At 37.4% G+C, this 12,021-nt stretch overlaps 1 long non-coding RNA gene across 1 annotated transcript; it reads left to right on the forward strand.

Annotated features, from left to right (window-relative positions):
* The first annotated feature begins 710 nt into the window (after positions 1 to 710).
* LOC139732652 (uncharacterized) lies at positions 711 to 5,859 on the forward strand. The gene is made up of 3 exons (XR_011711038.1): positions 711 to 832; positions 3,231 to 3,344; positions 5,595 to 5,859. It is a non-coding gene; the product is annotated as an uncharacterized lncRNA (long non-coding RNA).
* The last annotated feature ends 6,162 nt before the right edge of the window (positions 5,860 to 12,021 follow it).

The following is a 12,021-nucleotide window of genomic DNA, read 5'->3' on the forward strand; positions in this document are numbered from 1 at the left end:
ATATTATGGATCAATAATTAGAAAGTCTGCCTCGGTAAACTGTTTTTTTTTTGTTGTTGTTGTTATTATTTTACAGTCCAGAGAATTTCAAAATAGCATCATCAACTGACTATCGCTATTTGCATATCCATATCGACTGGTCAAGAACTGTTTTTTTTTAATGAAAAATACACAAACTGCAAAATCTTATAGTCTTTTTTATTATTCTTTCGTGAGATTTACATAAAAATTTTGCTGTTGTGCTAGTCCGAAATTCTTTTGTAATTATGATCTCAGTTTGTAGCACAAGGTATTCAGAGGTTGGTTTTTTTTTTCCTGTTGTTTAAGTGTCAATCAAGATGGGCCTTACAAATTATATTGAATAAGATTCAAAATTTCATGCGGGGTGAGTTGAGATTCTTACTAATGATTTTGGATAGTTCAGGGGCCCGTTGCATAAAACTTACCGTTGAATTTTAATGGTAACTACCGTCAAAATTAGGCGTCACAGCCAATCAGCATCAAGGATTACAAAATTTACCGCTAACTTGAAGACTTACCGCTAGAAAGGAGCGGTAATTCCAGCGGTAAGGGTTTTATGCAACAGGGCCCAGAACGGTCACAGTGTTGTACGAGTACGTGACGGTGCCAAAACCTTTAGGTTATGGAACCTTGGGGGCGCGCTGTCGTCAAAAACTGAGGGCTTTTCGAAAATTAATTTGCGCGGAATGAAGAAAAATTTACATAGACTGAATAGTAAACGATGAAGCGAAAATTCCCTCGTTCGAAGATTCGAGCAATTATAAGGAACCGTCACAGTCAACTGAGACTTGGAAAGAACACTGACATATTGGTATGTTTGCATAAAGTAATTCTTGCCGAACGCTATCTCTTGCATGGTTATCAAACAGTGCTGCTGAGCGATGTTGCTCAGTCCCATCCATTTATTATTTTGCAAGTAATGTGTAGTAAGCCTACAGCTTGCGCTAATAACACCATGTCATGTGTATGAAAATTTAAGTCCTCCTAAGGGTCGTTGTTTGGCAAAGGAAGAGCCTACAAAGAGAAGAGTTGAGGAGCTAGGAGGAAAGCGACGTATAGGGAGACAGTAAGGTCCTGGAAGGCCAAAAGAAGTGACACTAAATTTTACTGACAGTTAGAATCTGACATGTGTGTTAGACAGGATCAGGAGAAAGGACCATCACAGGCATCAATGCCATGGCATCATCATTATTGGGGTGGGGGTGGGGAGCTGGAAGTTGAAGTTGCACTGGAGTAGAGTAGTGGTGTAGTCTGGAGACAGGAGAAAATGGAACAGCAGAGAGAGTCGTTAGGAAGAATAGAGTGAAAATCGGGTAAAAGGATTGGGAGGAGAAGGATGACATCCATGGAAGGGAGGAGAGAGAGGGAGAAGTTGAAGGTTTGGGAAATCGTAGTAGAGAGAGAAGTGAAAATTCATGAAACCAAGGAATGCAATAATTGATGATGATAATCTTTCACATCTATAATATTCATTCATCAGAATCTCTATTCATACCCACAATTCACGGTACACCTTCAAACACAAACTGAGTAGATGACAAAGATGGCAATTGAGGCTTGAATTCAGCATTGCTTTGTACCGTATTAAAAGGTCAGACATGAGACATGAACATTTCAAACAGTTTAAGTGGTGAAATTTCCTAATAGATTTAAATCTTCAAAATCTGAGATAAAATGTTGAATTACTTGGCATTTCTACATTTTTATGTCGCATTTTGGTGATTTTGGATCGTATTACCCTCAGTGAGAGGTCTGCGTAGCGTAGTCCCATGCATATAGAATGTCATTTGACACTATCATACATATTCAGAATTACATGTACCAAAGTGTCTGTTAATACCATGTCTGTACAGAATATATTCTATAAGCTTTTCTCTACTCTATTATAAAGCAGTGTTAGTGCATGCTCAGGAAACCAAAGGGCTGCTTGATTTAAAGTCCGTGCTTAGGCAGCAATATTGCCATTGTGACTCCTTCATTTATTTATCAGTCAATTATACATGTATGTATTGTCCAGCAGAGAATTAAACCTGTTAAAGCTTGAGGGGGCTTTGTGCCCCCTTCCCACCATATTTTTATTTGCAGCACATTTAGCTTTTACTCAATTTCGGCCAAATTTTTGTGACTTTTCCTAAAATTTTGTTATGAACACTTTCATGTATAATCAAGCTATGTCCAATAATGCTGGTTGCCATGGCAACCAGAAACTGACAACCATGTCTGTCAAATTCTGCTTGGTTGTCTGTTCCATTTTTAGTTTTAAAACAGTATGATAATGGATGGAATGGGGTTCTCTTGGCTCTGATATGCTGGGGAACCTTGCATGACCCTGATTTTTTTTTTCATTTCCTTTATTTTTTTGTGCGACAAATAGGCATCAAAACAAATAATATTATCTAAAGACTTTCCTTATATTTTGTATCATTTTGAAACTTTTTTACAAGTTTTGCATTCGGTATCATTTTTTTTATCAAATCAATCTGCAAACTCCATTGTGAGGGAAATATGAAATGCTACACGTTTATACCTAGAGCCTACAGCAAATTTGTATGTACAAATTGTGTACTTATACCTGCCCCAAACGATACATCATACATGTAAGTCTCTTCTGTCTTTATATTGTAATGAATAGCACCCCCATGAGGTGTCCTTGAGAAATTTCAGCCATAACAAATACAAATATTTTGTAGTGAAGTTTGATTTGCTCTTCTTTTGTGGCAAATATGAAAGCGATTGGTCGTATAATAATTGAAGACATGAGTTTGGATAAACATGATTATAGCATTTGTTTTTGTACATGTATATTTCTTTATATTGCACATCATGGTAAATAGTGCCCCCAATGGGTGACTGTGAGAAAGTTCAAAGGTGGGGTCATGTAGAGTTTGAGCTGCTCTGCAAATGTCCCAAATATGGCAGTGATACATCAAATAATTAAGATACAGTCTGTATTGTATAGGGGTGCACAATGTGCCCCCCCCCCCCCCCATGTAGATCATATGTATGGATAGGTACATACATGTAGTGTTAACCAGTGAGTAAGGATTGTCTATAACTGTACTGTCTTGCCAGATGCAGCTATTGAATTCAGTGTTGAGTAGATGTAGACCCTCTTATACTGTATTATGTTACTAGATCTGAGGGGGTTTGATATCAACATGAAATATTTGTTTTATTCTCTCTGTGTGTTTGCGTATACTTTATAACAGATTTTCCTGAATTATATGATGTTCCTGCGTCGATTAGCCATCAAGGCTAATCTGGCAGCCCAAGAGAACAGAGAGAATGCTGTGACTCCAATCCACATACAGAGGGTCGCCAAGGTTTGTTGTCTCAATTTCCCACAAGAACTGATACACTCGCAACCCGAGAGCTTGGAGAACATTCCATGATTGTTTTGTTTTGTTTTATTTATTTATTCTTTTTTTTTTGGTCCACATTTTGCTCAATGTGATACCAAAGTGGAATATATATACAGTCAACTTCGGATACCTTGACGTCGGATAAGCCGAATATCACTTACCTCGGGGGCAAAATGAAAGTCCCGATTGCTCCTATGGAGTTTCCGTGTATTAAAATTTGCATAGCTCGAAAAAAATAACTTGAAGTTAGGTTACCTCGAAGGGAAATCTATTGTCCCGATCTTAATTAACTTATTGTTTTTCCTGGCGTGTTGCTCGAATCAAAATTGCAAACATCACTCAGCATCTGATTATGCGTGCGTGGACAGCATAGCCATGTCACAAATCTTTTCACACTCGACTGTAAATATTCTGAGACGAGAACAATTGCGCGCCCAAAGAAATACCCGATACACAGCTGACAAGAAAAATCCCCAAAACCTACCTACACACGTACACGGTTTGCACATATAGCACCCGTGCCAATGGAGTGCTTACGATAGCACTACAAAAGCAAAAGCAAACATCCGGCATTTATTTTATCATCGTACGGAGTTGAATATTATTATTATTCATTTCAAAACATCAAAGCAAACATTTGACGTTTATTTTAGCATCTTCCGGAAATAAATGTTATTGCAATTTACTTTCGAATGTAAAAGCAAATGTCCAGCATTTATTTCATCATCGTAAGGAGTTGAATATTATTGTTACTCATTTCTGAATGTCAAAGCAAACATCAAACATTAATTTTACCATTGAACGCAGCTGAATGTTACTGTTATTCATTTCGAAATTTAAAAGCAAACATCAGACAGTTATTTTAGCATCGTATGGAGCAGAATATTACTGCTATTCACTTCCGAACATAAAAACGATCATCCGACATCTATTTTAGCATCTTCCGAAGCCGAATGTTATTGCTATTTCCTTTCGAAAGTATAAGGAAACATCCAACATTTATTTAACCATCGTACGGAGTTGAATATTATTGTTTTTCATTTCTGAACTTCAAAGCAAATACTCGACATTTATTTGAGCGTCTTCCGCAGCCGAGTGTTATCCTTATTCATTTCCGAACGCAAAATCAAATATCTGACATTAGTTTTAGCACCATATGGAGCTGAGTCTTATCGTTATTCATTTCCAAATGTATGAGCAAACATCCGACATTTATTTTAGCATCTTATGGAGCTGATTGTTACCCCTGTTCATTTTCAAAAGTAAAGGCAAACATCCGACTTTTTTTGGTGACGCGTTCGGGCCACCAAAATCTTTATTTCTGAAAGTTTGATTTCAATTCCGATTTTCATTCAATTCATTTGTATCAAAGCTAATTCAATTCCAATTGACAAGCATGCAAACAATCAGTAGGCACCATAACAGATACCATGTTGAACATCGATAAACGTCGGATTAGTCGAAGAAAATTTGACGTACACGTACCTCGAATTTCGCGTACGTCGAACCATTTTTTTCAGTCCCGACGAGTTCGAGGTATCCGAAGTTGACTGTACTGTAAATTAGTGAGTATATGCACTTTGCTTACCATATTTTGTCTTCCCCACATTACCTGAGACACCCTGACAGTCAGTGGACTTTAAAAAACACACATCTACAAATTTCTCTAAGTTACTGCCTGGACTGGAGCATATAAAATTAAAAGGAGGGAAATTTTCACAATTACAGTACAATGCACTCCTGTTTGAATGAACACGGGTACAACAAAATTAATTCTACATATAAAAATTCAGGTCTCATATTTATTATCTGTCTGTTTATATTTGATTTTTTCACCGGCTGATATAATGGAAGAAAACTGCCAGACCTGAGGACTTAACCAGAGTCACCTGTTCTGAAAAAATACAAAGAAAATTGTGCTGATGATGTGCATTGTATATGATAGAATAAATTTGCCTACAATTCATATTCAATTACAGTACTGCCAACAGAGCTCAATATCAAGGACCAGTTTGTGTTATGTAATGAGATGGTGGAATTTGAGGAGAAGCTCATGTTATAGCAATAAACAAAGTCATTCTGATTAGCTAATTATGCCATTCAAGGCCCTTCACATTATATGGATGTATTTGTATGCTTTGCAGTTGTCAGATTAGTGGGGCACAGTTGAAATTGATAAATGATTTTTGTTGTCCTTTCTTTGTGTCACAGGAAGTCTTGAAAGAGTTCAGAGGATGAAGTGCACAGCTAGCTGTGGACTGATCGCTATGGCAACAGTCTTCTCTTCCTGATGCAGTCCCAACTCTATAGAGGCTACACAGAACACTTGTAGAGAAGACATGAAAGCAAAACCATATTTCTCATGAAAGCTAGAGATTAAGCAGAGGGGTGAAGGATGAGTTGTGAGTTTTCTTCAATGTTTCTCCCTCATCAGGTACCTGCTGGCAACCAGGGATAGCCTGTTAGTAGTGTTGCTGTCCAGAAAGAAGTAAATGACTGGTTCAATTCACTCTGGTTCCTTTTTTTTCCCTGATGTGTATGTTAAAATTATAGACCAGCAGTTGCGATCTTACAAATTTCATTAGTAGAGGGAGACAAATTTATAAAAACTCACACCTCAGATCTCTCATGTACAAAAAAAGTAAAGAATAGAGTTCCACCCTGCTTTTGGCTGTAACCCATTTTAAGCATTTTAAGCAACAAGGAAATTGTGTGTATCTGTGTGTGTTGCGGGGGGGGGGGGGGGGGGGGGGGGGGGGGGTGGAGATGGTGTTCCCCTGCCATCTTCTCGGGGAAGTGTCTGAGATGTTTGGTAATGTTGGACTTTGTTACCACTCTACTGCTGTATGGCACATTCAAGAATGTTGACATGGCAAGATGAACATTATATTTCTTGGAACGTTGATGTTATACAAAAGTGTTGTAATTAAGCACAAAGGCTTCGTAATTATGTGTTCAAGTAATGAAAGTAAGATAAAAAGCCAGGTAAGAGAGCTGCTAATATTAGTGTACTGTATTTCATTTGTGTTCAGGAATACAAATGTGACTCAAAATTTATCGTTAAAAAAAACCCCAGTACAGTTCGACCTCGATTATCCGGCCATGTCGGGACCCGCGCCTCATCCGGATAAGTGAATTGGCCGGATATGGGAGACACAATGTTAATGTACATAGCTGCCGTCCAAGCTGCCATCCCAGTGCACTGGCAGCTAGGCAGGTAGCGTACCCTGCAACGGTGGTGTAATCTATGCTAGCCCGCGCAAAATTGTAGTCCCTTCTTCAATCTTTATGTGAAAATCATACATGTTTTACCTCATTAGATATTGAGAAACCTATCATGCACATCTTATGAAATTAGTGAAATAGATCCATGAAAAGATGTCAAAGTCTCTGTTTTTTCTCAATTTTTGGATGAAAAAAAAAAAAGTCCTTCACTACATGAACGCGTACGGGTAATAGAGATTTCCGGATTAAAGGAGGCCGGATAATCGAGGTCGAACTGTATGTTCATTTTGTGCAATCTTACAAGCCTGTCTTACGATAGCACTTCAGCACTTTGGAAAAAAAAAAACTTTTTGAAAGACATATTGTTTCAAAGTTTGTATGTTGTCATGGTATACAGAACAGGATATGATTAAACACATTGGTGAAAATTTTAAGAAAAAACATGTAACAACACATGTCTTTTTTTTTTCACCTTGTCTGAATACCAGACTGTCAGCAGGAGATGGGGGATATGTTGATTTCCTGCTTCATAAAGTGATATCATTCTTTTTATTTCAGATGAGTCAGCCAGGAGACCGTCTAATGAAACTTTTTGTCAGTGATTGGCACTGACAACTGTTAAAAGCTACTGAAATCCTTGCGTCTGATTGGCTGATAGCAAATTTGTCGGTGAAAACCTCCGACAAACTCGTTGATGAAACACCCCCCAGATCACTTCAATTTATAAGCCAGTATACACTGTACGTATCAATGTACATATACAGTGTATGTATTTGAAAGAATTTTTTTATTTAAATGAAATTTGCTTTGAGGAATTTATAACTCTCAAAATTGTGTTATGCATGTATGTATTGTGGAACTATGGGTGTATTGGGAGAAAAATGCCACACAGCAATGGCGTACCAGTCATAGGGACGTTTCTACTGTATTTGATTTATTCATGTTATAGCGTTCATTGTAACTGTATTTGGTACTGTATACACTGAATATTTCATGTTTTGTTTTGTTTGCAAATTCCGCAATTCAGGTTCTTCACAAATATGAAAACATGCAAAAATATAAACTCTGGTCCCGACATGAATGTGGCGTTCATGCATACATTTCTTTCTTCAGAACTGTACTCCACAAGCGCGAATTTAACCACTTGCAAAATTATCGGGAAGTCTCGATTCAAGAACAATTAGACTTGCTAAATATATGGAGTGTACAGTATTTGGAAAGGTGTTAAAAAAATTTCAGCTCAAATTTTCAACACTTGTACTGGTTAGATGGAAATCATTTCTTACATGAAAAATAAACTAAAGCTGTTTATCCCTTGTACATCGGTAGTGAGAAAAGGGGAAACTGTGACTTCATATACTCTGTATCTGGAGAAATCTCTGCTGCTGAGGGAATGAGAATTTTCTTTTGTCTATACGGTTGTATTATGATGGCTGTTAAAGGTGCATAGTCCCGGTAGTGTAGAGGGCGCTGTAGATGATACTGCCAATCACCGTTAGCATTGTTACGAAGATTGCCGAAGTTGAGCTGTCATCAAGAGTAAAGCGCATATAGGTGTTGCTAAGTAACGTTGCCTTCATTGTCTTCTCTGCGCATCACGCAGTACAGTGTATGTACAGTAGTAATGCCAAGGTGCGTGCATATGTGCTTCTTATTATGACATCACAAAAGACGTTTGCTAAAGCCGTCATCCCCACTGAGCCAAATCATGAGCCGAACTGTGATCGGACCACTGACTACAGTGGATCGGACTTCTTCTGACTCAGGGAAGTAGGTCACAGCGTAAGCGCTTAGTACTGAGTTGATAGCGTAGGTCTCTATAGGAAACTTGCGCCATGCGCCCGCGTATGCATTTGGCTTATCCACTGGGACCATGGCATGTGCCTTTAACATTGTGTTTATATGATCGCTATCTAAAGTATCCATAACATTTGTACAATGTACAATGTACTGTATATACATTTTATGACACAAACAACTACCAATGTATTTTGTCATGAGGAATAATAGTCTATAATAAAAGTTGATGTGTACAATGTAAGGTAACCTGTTCGATGTGTTATCTGTGGGTCTTGTATCTAAGAGTGCTGCAATTTTGTGTGTGTAAGCCTACTGGTTCTTTAATTCACTATTAAGTGTACTCTTGCAAGAAGTTGTGACTGTTTCAGTTTTGGGCTCCAGAGTGTTGCTGCTGTTGATGCCGATTGTGGATGGAGGAAGGGCTCCCTCTATATCTATACTGAAGGTACAGCTGGAGTTTGATTGCAGGTACACTACAGTGCATTCCTGTTTTAACACAGTTACCAGGACATACTGTATAACAGAATTTTCCTTACAACAAAGTAAACAAATCAGGTAAAAAACAGTTATACGTGTATAGGGAATAACATTTTCTGAGCACAACAATGAAAGTTTGATCAAAATCATACAAAAAATAGGGGAGTTATGACATTCAGAAGTTTCACTAATATTTCAAGGAAGAGTTCTGGAAAAGTCATTATGAATATACAAAATAGAATGACGTTATTCCCTTACAACTTAACATATGCGTACCCTAGTTCCTACATAAAATTTTGACATTTCCAGGTTTTCATTCATATGCAGTTATACCCCACTCTCAAATCCTGATATATTTTACTGATCATTATTCTGTTTTTGTTTTGTTTTTTGTTTAGCCAGGAATAACATTCTTTTTTATAACAGTTTGATAACGAAAACATTGAATTTTTGTCATTTTTGGGGTACAATGGGATCAATGGAAAACTGAAGTAATGACACCATCAGCTCACTCATGCATTTTCATGTCAACTGTACAAGAACTACTGTACAAGAACTATTCAGCATAAATTGGGGAAACTTCATAATCTTAGAACTTCCTGAATTTTTATCCAATTTTGATCAAGTCTTCATTGTATGGTTATGTTCAAATGAAGGACTGGGTCGGTGGGTTTATGTTTACTTCAATTGTAAACTGCAATGCAAATTCATCAATGAATACAAGACATGATAAAGATTCAGTTTAACAAACTTTATTGAGCATCAGTTTAGAAAACTGAGTAACACACAAAAAAAACCACAAAAACAAAAACAAAAACTTCTGAAAAATTTCTCTGGGAACATCACAACAATCCCTGTATTTTTTTTCTGCATATTTTATGCAAATGCAAAATAAGAAAGAACAGGATGGCAACACTGTTTATACCACAAACAGGGTGAAGTCAAGTAGCCAACAAACAGCCAACCTTGGCTCATATGAGTTCTCTAAACATGTCTCCTATTTTATCACTTTTTTTAAGAGAGAGAGAGAAGTGAAAAAGAAAAGTGAATCAATGAATTGAATGCATCCACAAGTCTATCATGAATCAGACACAAAGTGCTAAAAATATATGACTAACTTCTGTGAGGTATCCTTGCAAATTTTTACTTCCGAGGTGGGATTATGGTATCTGTACGAGACATTATTGAGGAAACTTATGCAAGAGTATTTTATCATCACTTTTTTCAAAAAGAAAAAAATTGTATCGTTTAAGTATAGACATCAAATTTCGACTGGTTTAGAGGAAAATGTACCTCACGAACGATGCAACAAATCCAAACAGATCAATGAAATATTGCAAATGATGCACCAGAGCAAAATATGACCTTAAAATCAATTTTTATCTTGGTCTCCAACTGTCACATGGTTTGTGTGACAATCATTTGTTTCATGCACACATTGCATCAAAACAACGCAAAACAGCAAACATGCTATAACCAGGGAGGTGGAAGAGTTCTTTCTTCCACCTCCCTGCTATAACCACCTGAATCATGGTTTCGCTGAGCCCATTAAAATGTCATCACTGTCCTAATATTGATATCATCTGTGTAACAATCGTTTTGTTTCATGCACAAAAAAAGCCAGTCACTCGTCAAGATTTTTTTTTTTTAAACACAATTTCTCTGCCATTACTGCACGAGATATACCACAGATGCAACACCTCCTATATGAAGGACTAAACAGATTCTTTTGGACACTCGAAAGAACTCCTCCTAAGACATTTTGATGAACACACTTTTGTACAACTTCTGATTTAGCAATGAGTCACTCCTGTTGCCTAGATTAATAGATCACGTGACCTAGGTCATTCATGTATTAAGCCAGGCACTTTTCTTTAATGTCTCAACACTGCACCATCCATGCTAGACAGATTTAATACTCAGATTCAAAACACAATACTTGTTTAAGTTTGTTGACCCTCTCTTATTTGTAGCTTCATTCAATAATCTCAATCCATGGATATCCTTTCTACATCCGATGAAGTCTTCTGAAAACACTTTGTTACAGAGTATAGTACATACATTTACTTTGTTTCACTGACTTGATATCTGAGCACTACAACATCAAAGACAGAGTCATGACATAAAGGCGTATGTCAGTCTAAAACCCTACAATTTCTTGCAAATCAAGACTAACTGAGGGCTTCTTCACTTCCAACTGTGTTCCATAGTAGCAACAAACATTTGCACATCAAAACCAGTCAGTTGCAAATAAGTTGCAATGAAAACGAGGGAGGTTCCAAAGAGCAAATGGGGAGACTTGTGTGCTACATGCACCTCATCGTGTGGAAATGATTAAAAAATCTGGGAAGTTTCTACGTGCTCATGTCAAACTATTCATATACATTGTTTCTTCCATGGTAATTTTCCAGGGAGCTACCTGTAGCATTAGGGAAAATTGGCAGCTCTAGTTGATGTTCTCTCTTTGGCTCACATTAGGTTACAACTAGAAAGTACAAAGTCCTTGTTGGGGTAATGACTTACTTCAACAAACAATTTCCACGGTTTTATAACACTAGAGACCATAAGGTACAGTGTACATAGAACCGAACTTCATTTCACAAGTGAGCGAATGCAAAACAAGGAGGGCAAATTTACCGTCTTCTGATGCTTGGATAATGATCGAGTATATCTACCTATTCTTCTTGTGCGGCATCGCATGCTTAGTTGATACCCTTTAGTTTACTTTCACCAGTCACCTGGGACGGACCACAGGGGTCGGCATCTTCCTCCCATTTTTCTAAGTGCGTTTGGGGTAGACCGCTTAACTTGGTTTGTACTGAGTTTATCTACTCAAAGCATCCAACTTTGGAGACTAGTGGTACGTAAAATGAAAATAGAAATCACATGTGTTATTCTTACACCACAGAGTATCTATCCGTCTCAACATTGCATAACACAAGTCTCAAATCACACGTATCACCAATATGTCAACTCTTGCTCACAGCTTTTGGCAGTCACATTTACAATTGAGAAAAGTATACTTTTCAAGCAATCAGACTTCACCCTTCATGTTTTTTTTTTTGTTTGTTTGTCTGTTTCTAGTGAGGCATACTAGTAATTTGGCAATATCAAAATTACACCGGAATCCAATTAT

Source organism: Diadema antillarum, unplaced genomic scaffold (genome assembly GCF_040938485.1).
Source record: "Diadema antillarum isolate AM-2024a unplaced genomic scaffold, OU_Dant_1.0 seq00000442_RagTag, whole genome shotgun sequence".
Classification (NCBI taxonomy): Eukaryota; Metazoa; Echinodermata; class Echinoidea; order Diadematoida; family Diadematidae; genus Diadema; species Diadema antillarum.